Below are 13,896 nucleotides of genomic sequence, written 5' to 3'. Positions count from 1 at the left end.
AAACTAGCTCTCTTCCTCCCTTCAAATCCCTACTGAGAGCTCAGCTCCTCCAGGAGGCCTTCCCAGACCGAGCCCCCCGTTTTCCTCTGCTCCTCCTCCCCTCCCCATCACCCCCACTCCCTCCCTCTGCCCTACCTCCTTCCCGTTTCCACAGCACTTGTGTATATTTGTACATATTTATTACTCTATTTTATTATGTGCTTCTAGCTATGATTCTATTTGTTCTGACGGTTTTGACACCTGTCTACATGTTTTGTTTTGTTGTCTGTCTCCCCCTTCTAGACTGTGAGCCCGTTGTTATGTAGAGACCGTCTCTATATGTTGCCGACTTGTACTTCCCAAGTGCTTAGTATTGTGCTCTGCACACAGTAAGTGCTCAATAAATACGATTGAATGAATGAAGTGAACTAAGTGAAGCAGAGAGAATCAATCAATCGATGGTATTTATTGAGCTTCTACTATGCACTAAGGGCTTTGGAGAGTAATAATAATAATAATAATGATGCTATTTATTAAGCACTTACTATGTGCAAAGCACTGTTCTAAGCTCTGGGGAAGTTACAAGGTGATTAGGTTGTCCCAAAGGGGGCTCACAATCTTAATCCCCATTTTACAGATGAGGTAACTGAGGCACAGAGAAGTCACTTGCCCAGAGTCACACAGCTGACAATTGGCGGAGCTGAGAATTGAACTCATGACCTCTGACTCCAAAGCCCAGGCTCTTTCCACTGAGCCACAATGCAGCAGAATTAGCAGACATGTTCCCTGCCCATAACAAGCTTACGGTCTAGAGGACTTAAATGACTTGCCCAAAGTCACATAGAAGACAAGTGATGGAGCCAGAATTCGAACTCAGGTCCTCTGACTCCCAGCCCTACACTCTTTCCACTGGGTTGCGCTGCTTCTCTTTCATAAGATACTACTGCTTCTCTTAAGCTATTGTCCTCAAGGACCTGGTGCTACGCATGTCTGTTGTGGCAGGGAACATGTCTAAGGACTCTTTTATTTCTTTAATGGCATTTGTTAAGCGCTTACTATGTGCCAAGCACTATACTAAGCACTGGGGTAGTTACAAGCTAATCACGTTGGACATAGTTCCTGTCCCACATGGGGCTCACACACTTAATCCCCATTTTTACAGATGAGGGACCCGAGGCACAGAGAAGTGAGGTCACTTGCCCCAGGTCACAGAGCAAAGTGGTGGAGTCGGAATTAGAACCCAGATCCTTCTGACTCCAAGGCTCGTGCTCTTTCCACTACGCCATGTGGCTTCTCTGTTATATCGTACCCTGCATATTGTATTATAGTGTGTACTCTCTGAATATCGTATTGTTATAATGTACTTTTCCAAGCCTGTACTACTGTGCTCTGTACACAAGTGCTAATAAATACGATTGTTTGACTACCAGTAGTGTATTTTGAGCAGCTAGAAGATGCAATCCCCTGCCCCCCAGAAAAATTATTTGCAGTTAAGAGGGAGGAGAGAGAGATAATGAGAGAGAAAACACTAACTAGTGGTGACAAAAGAAGGAGAAGATGCATCGCTAAATAAGTGCTTAAGGAGTAGAATTACCCTTCTTCCCTCCAAACTCCCAGGTGTCCCTCTCCCTAACCTCCTACTCCCATCCAAGGCCTGGAAAACCGAGAGCGGGAAGTTTTTCCCAGGACCTTTCCAGCCGGAACAGCTCCGGAAGCCCAGCCATCCTGATGCTGGAGCAGGGAGATCGGCTTTTTATGATTCCTTTTCTCCAACAAGGACACTCGGGGCTTTTTTTGCTCTCAAATTGTCCACAAGGGAAAAAGAGAGGAGAAAAAAAAAAACAACTCCTCCTTGAAAAGGGGAGGAAAAAGCAATCTTTTCCCCTCCGCACGGCCCTGTGTCGAAGTCGCCTTTGTCGACGGGGGCGATGGGGGGAATAATGGAGAATAAAGATGTGTATATAAGTGCCATGGCTGGGTGGGGGTAGGGGATGGGATAGTTAAGTGCTTAGGTGGAAAGTGCTGAGGTGGCAATTAGGGGCCATATCCTGGGGAGATTAGAGGTTTCAGACCATGAGAGAGCCCAACATTTATGGCACAGAGCCTGGCAGTTTACCCCAGAAATACTGCAGTGCTCTGATGCCGGGGAACGCGCTGACAGGGTATTTGGGGGTGGGGAGACGAGCGGTTAGTCACGGAAGGCCTCCTGGAGGAGATGGGATTTCAGAAGCAGCGTGGCCCAGAACCAAGAGCACAGTCCTGCAAAATAGAGGACCTGGGTTCTAATCCAGCTCTGCCCACAGCTTGCTGTGTGACCTCGGGCAAGTCACTTTACTTCTCTGTGCCTCAGTTCCCTCAATTGTAAAATGGGGATTCAATACCTGTTCTCACCCCTACTCAGACTGTGAGCCCCATGAGGGGCAGGGGCTTTGTCTAACAACTTGCATTTATTCAATCATTCAATTCACGCTGAGAAACAGCTTGGCTTAGCGGAAAGAGCAGGGACTTGGGAGTCAGAGGTTGTGGGTTCTAATTCCAGCTCCATCAGTTATCAGCTGTGTGACTTTGGGCCAGTCACTTAACTTCTCTGTGCTTCAGTTACCTCATCAGTCAAATGGGGATTAAGACTGTTAGCCCCACGTGGGACAACCCAGTTACCTTGTATCTACCCCAGCGCTTAGAACAATGCTTGGCACATAGTAAGTGCTTAACAAATACCATCATCATATCATATTTCTTGCGCACTTACTGTGTGCAGGGAACTGTACTAAGTTCTTTGGAGAGTACAATGTAATGATACTCTCCATCCCCCCCATCTTACCTCCTTCCCTTCCCCACAGCACCTGTATATATGTATATATGTTTGTACATATTTATTACTCTATTTATTTATTTATTTTACTTGTACATATCTATTCTATTTATTTTATTTTGTTAGTATGTTTGGTTTTGTTCTCTGTCTCCCCCTTTTAGACTGCGAGCCCACTGTTGGGTAGGGACTGTCTCTATATGTTGCCAATTTGTACTTCCCAAGCGCTTAGTACAGTGCTCTGCACATAGAAAGTGCTCAATAAATATGATTGATGATGATGATGATGATGATAAACAGACACAGTCCCTGCCCGCAACGAGTTTACAGGCTTGAGGGTACCTCCCTCTGAACTTGGAACAGTGAGAATAGTAAGTGCTTAACTAAGAGAAACAGCATGGCTCAGTGGAAAGAGCCCAGGCTTGGGAGTCAGAGGTCATGGGTTCTAATCCACCTCCGCCACTTGTCAGCTGTGTGACCTTGGGCAAGTTGCTTCACTTCTCTGTGCCTCAGTTCCCTCAGCTGTAAAATGGGGATTAAGACTGTGAGCCCTATGTGGGACAGGGACTGTGTCCAGCTCAATTTGCTTGAATCTATCCCAGCGCTTAGGACAGTGGCTGGCACATACTAGGCGCTTAACAAACGCTACGTAGGGACCATCTCTATATGTTGCTGACTTTTACTTCCCAAGCGCTTAGTACAGTGTTCTGCACACAGTAAGTGCTCAATAAATATTGTCTAGCGGTTAGGATTCCTGGTTTTCACCCAGGCGGCCCGGGTTCGACTCCCGGTATGGGAAGTTCAATTTCTTCTAGACTGTGAGCCCACTGTTGGGTAGGGACCGTCTCTATATGTTGCCAACTTGTACTTCCCAAACGCTTAGTACAGGGCTCTGCACACAGTAAGCGCTCAATAAATACGATTGAATGAATGAATGAATAAATAATACTGAATAATACAAATATTATTATTATTATTATTATTATTGTCTCCTGCTGCACTGTGTCAGGAAAGGGGCTGGGCATCCCCATCGCCGGTTACAGACTCTAGGAAGAGAGGCACGAAGGTTGATGGTGGATTGAAAAAGGGACCCCCAGCAGCCCGTCTTTGTGGCGAGGGCCTTCTCTTTTCAAGCTAGCACAGCCAGGGCACCTTTCCAAGCCAGTGTCAGGCATCCCATGCTCTCCTACAGGGTGAGCTTCAATCCCACAGACCGCTGCTCTCCCCATCTTCAATGTCCTATTAAAACCACATATCTTCCAGGAAGTCTTCCCTGACTAACCTCAGCCAGCACTGCCAGGGCACCTTCCCACTCCAATGTCAGGCGTCTCCACACTCTCCCACCTGCTTCGATCCCACAGACCACTGTTCTCCCCTTCTTAAGTGCCCTATTAAATAAAAACAATAATAATAATAATGATGATGGCATTTATTAATCCACTGTTCTCCCCTTCTTCAATACTCTATTAAATAATAACAATAATAATAATAATAATAATAATAATAATAGCATTTGTTAAGTTCTTACTATGTGCGAGGCACTGTTCTAAGCGCTGGGGGCATACAAAGTGATCAGGTTGTCCCATGTGGGGCTCACAGTCTTCATCCCCATTTTCCAGATGAGGTAACTGAAGCACAGAGAAGTTAAGTGGCTTGCCCAAGGTCACACAGCAGACAAGTGGCAGAGCTGAGATTTGAACCCTTGACCTTTGACTCCTAAGTCCGTGCTCTTTCCACTGAGCCACGCTGCTTCTCTAAAACCACATCTCCTCCAGGAAGTCTTCCCTGACTAATCTCAACTCCCCATCCTTCATTCCCTCCCTTCTGCCTTCTCTAAAATACTTGCTCTGGACCCCTTAAGCACTTTGATATTCACCCTGACATTCCCCATGGCAATTACAGATACTTTCACTTGCTTGTTTCCCCTGCCTGTATCCTATTGAATTATCTACCTTTCCCAGGAGATTGTGAGCACTGGGGTAGATACACGCAAATCAGGTTGGACACAGTCCCTGCCCTGCATGGAGCTCACAGTCTGCACCCCCATTTTACAGATGAGGGAACCGAGGTCCAGAGAAGCGAAGCACCTTGCCCACAGCAGACATGTGGCAGAGCTGGATGTAGAACCCATGTCATTTGAATCCCAGGCCAGCACTCTATCCACTAGACTGTGCTGCTTCCCCACTCCCAACTCTTTTGTCACATCCCGGTAAAAGCACATTTTCCCTTTGGCCCAGAGGCTCCCGGAATACGGATGGGAAAGGACCTTCCTGCACAATTCACATCCTCTAAATTAGTAGGCCGCACTCGCCGTTGGAAAATTCACTGAGGTAGACGAAAGAGACCCCCCCCCTGCCAAAAAATATATTTGGAATTCTCCAAGGTGGCCACGTATATGCCGCTAAGAAAGGATTATGACTTTCAGGGGAAGAGAAACTTCCCTGAGGGCGGAAAAAACCCACCCCTCCCTGTCAATTCCGTTTGTTTGTTCAATCATATTTACTGAGTGCTTACTGTGGGCAGAGCACTGTACCAAGTGCTTGGAAGAGTACAATACAACAATAAACAGACACATTCCCTGCTTGCAAAGAGCTTACGGCCTAGTTTTTCTCACTTGCCCTTCCCAGTGGCTTCCCATGGGCTGCTTATGGGAAGAGTAAAGGGCGCTGCGGTGTTCCTGAGGACACCCCGCCCGATATCCAGAGTTTGGACTCGATCGGAGCAGTCGCCGGAGGAGCTGGGAGTGGGCGGTCAGGCCCCATGGGCCGCTCGGATGAGGGATGACGACGAGTTTGCCGAGGGCTGTTCTCTTACCTGTTCTTCGTCCCTTCGGACGTCGTCGGAGATCTCTACCTCGAAGCCACTGAGATCTCGCTTCTCTGCCTCGGCTGGGGAGGAGCTGGAAACCTGAAATACAAAACAGGAGGCATTGGATTAGATGGCAACGATAGTAATCATAATCACAAGGTACAATGCATTGAGCTCTTGGGAAAAGGGGAAGCAAAGATTCAGTCAATCGATGGGATTTATTGAATGCTTACTGTGTACAGACTGATAATAATAATAATGATAATAACGGTATTTGTTAAGTGCTTACTTTGTGCCAGGCACTGTTCTAAGCTCTGGGGTAGATACAAGGTAATTGGGTTGGACACAGTCCTTGTCTCACGCTGTTTTCACAGTCTTAATCCCCATATTTTACAGATGAGGCCACTGAGGCCCAGAGAAGTGAAGCAACTTGCCCGAGGTCACACAGCAGACAAGTGTTGGAGCCAGGATTAGAACCCAGGTCATTCTGATTCCTAGGTCTGTGCTCTAACCACTAGGACACCCTGCCTTAAGTGCTTAGGAAAGTTCAAAGCAAAGAATCAATCAATGCACACAGTAAGCGCTCAATACGATTGAATGAATGGCGTTTATTTAACTCTTACTGTCTAGAGTACGAATCACTTAGAAATCAGTGTACAAATCACTTTCGCAAACAATTTCCCCAGTTCTTGAGAAAGTGCAAAGCAAAGAATCGATTCAGCGATGGTACTCACTGAACGCTTACTGTTTGCAGGGCACTTTACTAAGCGCTTGGCAAAGCGCAAAGCAAAGAGTCGATCCGTCAGTGGTATTCACTGAACGCTTACTGTTTGCAGAGCACTGTACTAAACGCTTGGGAGAGAATGATACAATAGAGTTGGTAGACACATTCCCCGGCCACAAGAAGCGCACACTCTAATGGGGAGGATCGCTTGTATTTACAGAGTAATAGAAAGAAATGATGGAGCGTGGGATGGAATAATAGCAAAGACACTTGCGTTCTGGAGTTGGCTGACATATTTATATAACTACGGAGCCTTTATATTTGTTGAGGGCAGAGAAAGGATCATTGAGAAGCAGCATGGCTTAGTGGAAAGGGCACGGGCTTGGGAGTCTGAGGCCGTGGGTTCTAATCCCGACTGCCACTTGTCTGCTGTGTGACCTTGGGCAAGCCACTTAACTTCTCTGTGCCTCAGTTACCTCATCTGGAAAATGGGATGAAGTCTGTGAGCCCCACATGGGACAACCTGATTACCTTGAATCTACCCCACCATTTCGATCAGTGCTTGGCACATAGTAAGTGCTTAACAAATACCATAATTATTATTGTTTTTATTATTGCCTCCTGGGACTCCAACTCCCAGGAGTTTAGTTCAGTGAGTCTGAGGCCGTGAGTTCAAATCCCAGCCCCGTCACTTGTCAGCTGTGTGACTTTGGGCAAGTCACAACTTCTCTGGGCCTCAGTTACCTCATCTGGAAAATGGGGACTGTGAACCCCCCGTGGGACAACCTGATCACCTTGTAACTTCCCCAGCATTTAGAAAAATGCTTTACACATAGTAAGTGCTTAACAAATACCATAATTATTATTATTTTTATTATTGCCTCCTGAAACTCCAACTCCCAGGAGTTCAGTTCAGTGAGTCTGAGGCCGTGAGTTCAAATCCGGGCTCTGTAACTTGTCAGCTGTGTGACTTTGGGCAAGTCACAACTTCTCTGGGCCTCAGTTACCTCATCTGTAAAATGGGGACTGTGAGCCCCCCGTGGGACAACCTGATCACCTTGTAACCTCCCCAGTGCTTAGAAAAATGCTTTGCACATAGTAAGCACTTAATAAATGCCATCATTATTATTATTATTTAATAATCTCTCAGTAGACACCACTGATCAACTGTACGCTACTTTCTGGGAATCAGTGTGGCTCAGTAGAAAGTGCACGGGCCTGTACGTCCGGAGACCTGAGTTCCAAGCCCAGTTTCACCACCTGCCTTCCAGACGATCCTGGGCAAGTCACTTGACTTCTTTGGGCTTCCATTTCTTCATGTGTAAAGTGAGGATAAAATACCCATTCTCCCTCCACTTAAAACTCTGAGCCCCATGTGAAACAGAGATTATGCGCAACCTATCCCAGCACTTATCTCGGTGATAGGCACATAGTAAATGGTAACGAAAACCATACAAGTTGCTTGTAGTTTCCTTTTCCCACTTAGCTTATTCATTCATTCAATCATTTATTGAGCCCTTACTGTGTGCAGAGCACTGCACTAAGCGCTTGGGAAATACAAGTTGGCAACATCTAGACACGGTCCCTACTCAACAGCGGGCTCACAGTCTAGAAGGGGGAGACAGACAACAAAACAAAACATATTAACAAAATAAAATAAATAGAATAAATATGTACAAATAAAATAAATTCATTCATTCATTCAATCGTATTTATTGAGCGCTTACTGTGTGCAGAGCACTGTACTAAGCACTTGGGAAGTCCAAGTTGGCAACACATAGAGACGGTCCCTACCCAACAGCGAGCTCACAGTCTAGAAGGGGGAGACAGACAACAAAACAAAACATATGGACAAAATACAATAAATAGAATAAATATGTACAAATAAAATAGAGTAATAAATACATACAAACATACACGTCCCCCTCTCCATCCCCCCCCATCTTACCTCCTTCCCTTCCCCACAGCACCTGTATATATGTATATATGTTTGTACAGATTTATTACTCTATTTATTTATTTTACTTGTACATATCTATTCTATTTATTTTGTTAGTATGTTTGGTTTTGTTCTCTGTCTCCCCCTTTTAGACTGTGAGCCCGCTGTTGGGTAGGGACTGTCTCTATGTGTTTCCAACTTGGACTTCCCAAGTGCTTAGTACAGTGCTCTGCACACAGTAAGCGCTCAACAAATACAATTGATGATAATGATGATGATTATATATATATATATATATACACAGGTGCTGTGGGGAGGGGAAGAAGGGGGAGAGGAAGGAGGGGGCTCAGTCTGGGAAGGCCTCCTGGAGTCCTTAGTACTGTGCTCTAGAGGCATACAGTAAATGCTCAATAAATCTGATTGATTGATTGATTAAGGGCCCTTTCATCGACAAAGACTTGGTGTGTGGCTGGAGATAAGAGCCAGGACCCCCCCACCCACCCAGAGATGTAGTGATTTCTGGATACTTATGGTACCCCGCCTCTGATCCCCCCGTGGAGCTGAATGCTCCCTCCTTGGGTCTCCCCCTCCCCGCAGGCTCTTTCCGGGTCCCCTTCAAGACAGGGGAAGATTTCCTGCAAAATCACTTTGGCAAACAATTTCAGGTGTGAACCCTTTGGCTTGGAAATCAAAACAGGCAGGAGAACGGCAGGCGACTCCCGCTGCTCAGAAGGAAGCACTCGACGGCATCCTAGACGAGGAGATTTTTTCATCAGCATAAAGAGATATTGGTAAAGAGCCCACCTGGGCATGGCAGACAGCCAACTTCCACCGCCCGCCCCCAACCTGGATCTCCGCTGCAGTCGCGAAACCGTGTCAGTCCGGCCGGGAATTCCGGAGTCCCGGGGCCTGGTTGGCCTAGTCTTTTCCGGGGAAGGCCCCGGAAAATTGTGTTCACTAAGGTCTTAAGGAAGGGCCATGCTGTCTTGTTCCCTGCCCTGGTTTTCCAGGAGTTATCGGCTTAATAATAATAATAATAATGATTATGGGGTTTGTTCATTCATTCAATTGTATTTATTGAGCACTTACTGTGTGCAGAGCACTGTACTAACTGTAGAAGCAGCATGGCTCAGACCATGGGCTTTGGAGTCAGAGGTCATGGGTTCGAATCCCTACTCCGCCACATGTCTGCTGTGTGACCTTGGGCAAGTCACTTAACTTCTCTGAGCCTCAGTTATCTCATCTGTAAAATGGGGATTAAGACTGTGAGCCCCAAGTGGGACAACTTGATCACCTTGTATTCCCCCCAAAGTGCTTAGAACAGTGCTCTGCACATAGTAAGCGCTTAACAAATGCCATTATTATTATTATTATTATTATTATTACTTGGAGTCAGAGGTCGTGGGTTCAAATCCCAGGTCTGCCACTTGTCAGCTGTGTGACTCTGGGCAAGTCACTTCACTTCTCTGTGCCTCAGTTCCCTCATCTGGAAAATGGGGATTAAGGCTGTGAGCCCTACGAGGGACAACCTGATCACCTGGTAACCTCCCCAGCGCTTAGAACAGTGCTTTGCACATAGTAAGCGCTTAATAAATGCCATCATTATTATTATTATTATTACTAAGCGCTTGGGAAGTACAAGTTGGCAACGTATAGAGACGGTCCCTACAGTGCTTACTATGTACGTGACAGGAACTTGAGGTGTACACAAGAAAATCGGGTTGGACACAGTCCCTGTCTCATGTGGCGCTCACGGTCTCAATCCCCATTTTACAGATGAGGTCACTGAGGCACAGAGAAGTGAAGTGACTTAGCCAAGGCCACCCAGAAGACACGTGGTGGAACTGGGATTAGAACCCATAACCTTATGATTCCCAGGTCTCTGTTATATCTACTAAGTCATGTTGCTTCTCAATAATTCTTAATAATAATAATATTTATTCATTCAATCATATTTATTCAGCATTTACTGTGTGCAAACACTGTACTAAGTGCTTGGGAGAGTACACTATAACTAGAAGCAGCATGGTTTAATAGAAAGAGCACGGGTTTGAGAGTCAGAAGATGTGGATTCTAATCCCATCTCTGCCACTTACCAGCTGTGTGACTCTGGGCAAGTCATTTCACTTCTCTGTGCTTCAGTCATCTCGTCTGTAAAATGGGAATTAAGACTGTGAGCCCCACATGGGACAACCTGATTACCTCGTATCTACCCTGGGGCTTAGAACAGTGCTTGGCACATAGAAAGCGCTTGAATGCCATTATTATTATTGTTATTATTATTATTATAAAGATGGCATTTATTTATAACAATAAATGGACACACTCTGTGACCATAGATTGTACAATCTGGGGATGGGGGGAGAAAGACATTAATAGAAATAAATAAAATTACAGATATGGACATAAGTGCTGTGGGTCTGGGGTTAGAACAGTGCTCAGCACTTAGAACAGTGCTTTGCACATAGTAAGCGCTTAATAAATACCATCATCATCATCTGGGAGGGGGGATGAATAAAGGGAGCAAGTCAGGGTGCTGCAGAAGGGAGTCGGAGAAGAGGAAAGGAGGGCGCAGTCAGGGAAGACTTCTTGGAGATGGGCCTTCAACAAGGCTTTGCAGAGGGTGAGAGTCATTGTCTGTCAGATATAATAATAATGATGGCATTTATGATGGCATTCCTCCTTTTAGACTGTGAGCCCACTGTTGGGTAGGGACTGTCTCTATATGTTGCCAATTTGTACTTCCCAAGCGCTTAGTACAGTGCTCTGCACATAGTAAGCGCTCAATAAATACGATTGATGATGATGATGATGATTTATTAAGCGCTTACTAGGTGCAAAGCACTGTTCCAAGCACTGAGGAGGTTACAAGGTTATCAGGTTGTCCCACGGTGGGGCTCACAGTCTTAATCCCCATTTTCCAGATGAGGGAACTGAGGCCCAGAGAAGTTAAGTGACTTGCCCAAAGTCACACAGCTGACAATTGGCAGAGCCGGGATTTGAATCCATGATCTCTGACTCCAAAGCCCGGGTTCTTTTCCACTGAGCCACGCTACTTCTCTATGATATGATAATAATGATGGTATCTGCTAAGTGCTTACTATGTGCCAAGCACTGTACTAATCGCTGGGGTGGATGTAAGCAAATCAAGTTGGACACCGTCCCTGTCCCGTGTGGGGCTCACAGTCTCAATCCCCATTTTACAGACGAGGTAACTGAGGTACAGAAATGTGAAGTGACTCTGAAGCGGCATGGCATAGTGAATAGAGCACGGGCCTGGAAAGTCAGAAAGAAACATTTAATGGCTGAAATTAAAGGGATGGGAGAGCAGCTATACCTCCAGGTTCCAGTGGTATTTCAAAGCTGCGAATCAGTGAAAACCATTAAACCAGTTCACCCTTTTGACCCAGATTACCGCCTAAACAAAAGGAACACATATTCTTAATTTACTGAGAAAAGCAATTAGGACCGCTGTTGACAGAACTGTAAGCAATGCACTTCCTCCAGGGATGTTTACTTAGGTGGAAAAAAGCAAAAATATTAAACTGACCCATGTTTTTTAGAGAGACAACAGCCACTTTGGGAATGTAAACACCGTGTGCGGTTTTAAAAGGGTTTGGGTGAAGAATAGCACTGTGGCTGCTGGCAGTTTCACAAAAGGATGGGAAATGTTTTGTTCAGACCGCCACGATTCGGAGGCGAAGACAAAGTCAATCGTGGACTTGTGCTGGAGGCAGATCGGTCTTGGAACATTTTTTTTTTAATGGTATTTGTGTAGCACTTACAATGTGCCAGGCACTGTACTAGGAGGAGCAGTGTGGCTTAGTGGCAAAACCCTGGGCTTGGGAATCAGAGGGTGTGGGTTCTAATCCCGGCCCTGCCACTTGTCTGCTGTGTGACTTGGGCAAGCTGATTAACTTCTCTGTGCCTCAGTTTCCTCATCTGTAAAATGGGGATTAAGATTGTGAGCCCCACATGGGACAACGTGATTAATTTGTATCTACCCCAGCGCGCAGGACATTGCTTGCCACTTGTAAGCACTTAATACCATAATTATTATTACTAAGTGCTGGAGTAGATAATAATAATAATAATAATAACGACATTTGTTAAGCGCTTACTATGTGCAAAGCACTGTTCTAAGCGCTGGGGAGGATACAAGGTGATCAGGTTGTCCCACGAGGGGCTCACGGTCTTAATCCCCATTTTACAGATGAGGGAACTGAGGCTCAGAGAGGTGAAGTGACTCGCCCAAAGTCACACAGCTGACAAGTGGCGGAGCCGGGATTTGAACCCATGACCTCTGACTCCAAAGTCCGGGCTCTTTCCACTAAGCCATGCTGCTTAATCACGTTGGACACATTCCCTGTTCCACATGGGGCTCGGAGTCTTAATCCCTGTTTTACAGATGAGGTAACTGAGGAACAGAATAGTAACTTGTCCAAGGTCACACAGCAGACAAGTAGAGGAGCAGGGATTAGAACTCAGGTCCTCTGTCATCCAGCCCCAAGCTATTTCCAGTAGACTCTGGAATTTGGATCTCTCCCTGCAGCAGGCTTATAGGGAGCCAATGCAGTGGACCCATGGGAAGCCCAGCTCCTGGGGAAGTTGCACATTAAGCGAAGTTTAGATTTCTATCTAAGATGTTTCACCGGATAGAGAGGAATTTTTGAATTGGTTCCTTTTGGGGGGCAGAAATAATAATAATAATAATGGCATTTATTAAGCACTTACTATATGCAAGGCACTGTTCTAAGTGCTGAGGAGGTTACAAGGTGATCAGGTTGTCCCACGGAGCAGGGGGCTCACAGTCTTCATCCCCATTTTACAGATAAGGTAACTAAGGCACAGAGAAGTTAAGTGACTTGCCCAAAGTCACACAGCTGACAATTGGCAGAGCCGGGATTTGAACCCCTGACCTCTAACTCCAAAGCCCGGGCTCTTTCCACTGAGCCACGCTGCTTATTAAGCACCTAGCCTTCAGACGGTTCACTAACATCTTGTCGCTGGGTGGGATGAGGGCGGGGAAGAGCTAACAGCAGGGTAACCTAAGCAGCTGCCACGTGGGGAATAGAAATGGGGCCCTGACATTCATTCATTGACTTTACTGAGCGCTTACAGACAATAAAACAAAAGTATTTTCTTCCTCTCTCTGGTCTGGAACTCCTTCCCCCTTCAAAGAGCACCTAAAATCATACCTCTCCCAAGAAGCCTTCCTCATCAACCCCTCATTTCTCCACCCTAGTCACCATCCCTTCTGCATTGCCTTTACTTTTAGGTCTTCAGGGCAACTTATCAAACGAAGGACTTGGGAACAAGTCTCCTCTAGCCTGGAAGCTCCTTGTAGGTAGGGATGTGTCTAATGACTCTGTTTTAGTCTTGGTCAGGACTTCATTCATTCAATCGTATTTAGTGAGTGCTTACTGTGTGCAGAGCACTGTACTAAGCTCTTGGGAAGTACAAGTTGGCAATATACAGAGACAGTCCCTACCCAACAGTGGGCTCACAGTCTAGAAGGGGGAGACAGAGAACAAAACCAAACATACTAACAAAATAAAATAAATAGAATAGATAGGTACAACAACAGGCTCACAGTCAAACACTGTACTAAGCATTTGGGAGAGTACAATATAACAA

At 45.9% G+C, this 13,896-nt stretch overlaps 1 protein-coding gene across 1 annotated transcript in view; it reads right to left on the bottom strand.

Moving 5' to 3' along the window:
* TENM3 (teneurin transmembrane protein 3) overlaps positions 1–13,896 on the bottom strand; it is a 1,099,990-nt gene that overhangs the window by 521,518 nt on the left and 564,576 nt on the right. The window contains exon 5 of the mRNA XM_038755038.1: positions 5,603–5,695. The gene's annotated coding sequence lies outside the window, so the exon portion shown is untranslated. The remainder of the gene's footprint in view (positions 1–5,602; positions 5,696–13,896) is intronic.

The sequence above is a fragment of the Tachyglossus aculeatus genome, chromosome 12 (assembly GCF_015852505.1).
Source record: "Tachyglossus aculeatus isolate mTacAcu1 chromosome 12, mTacAcu1.pri, whole genome shotgun sequence".
NCBI classification, from domain to species: domain Eukaryota; kingdom Metazoa; phylum Chordata; class Mammalia; order Monotremata; family Tachyglossidae; genus Tachyglossus; species Tachyglossus aculeatus.
Note: the sequence above shows the minus strand (reverse complement) of the source record. Positions and strands in the feature narration are given on the sequence as shown.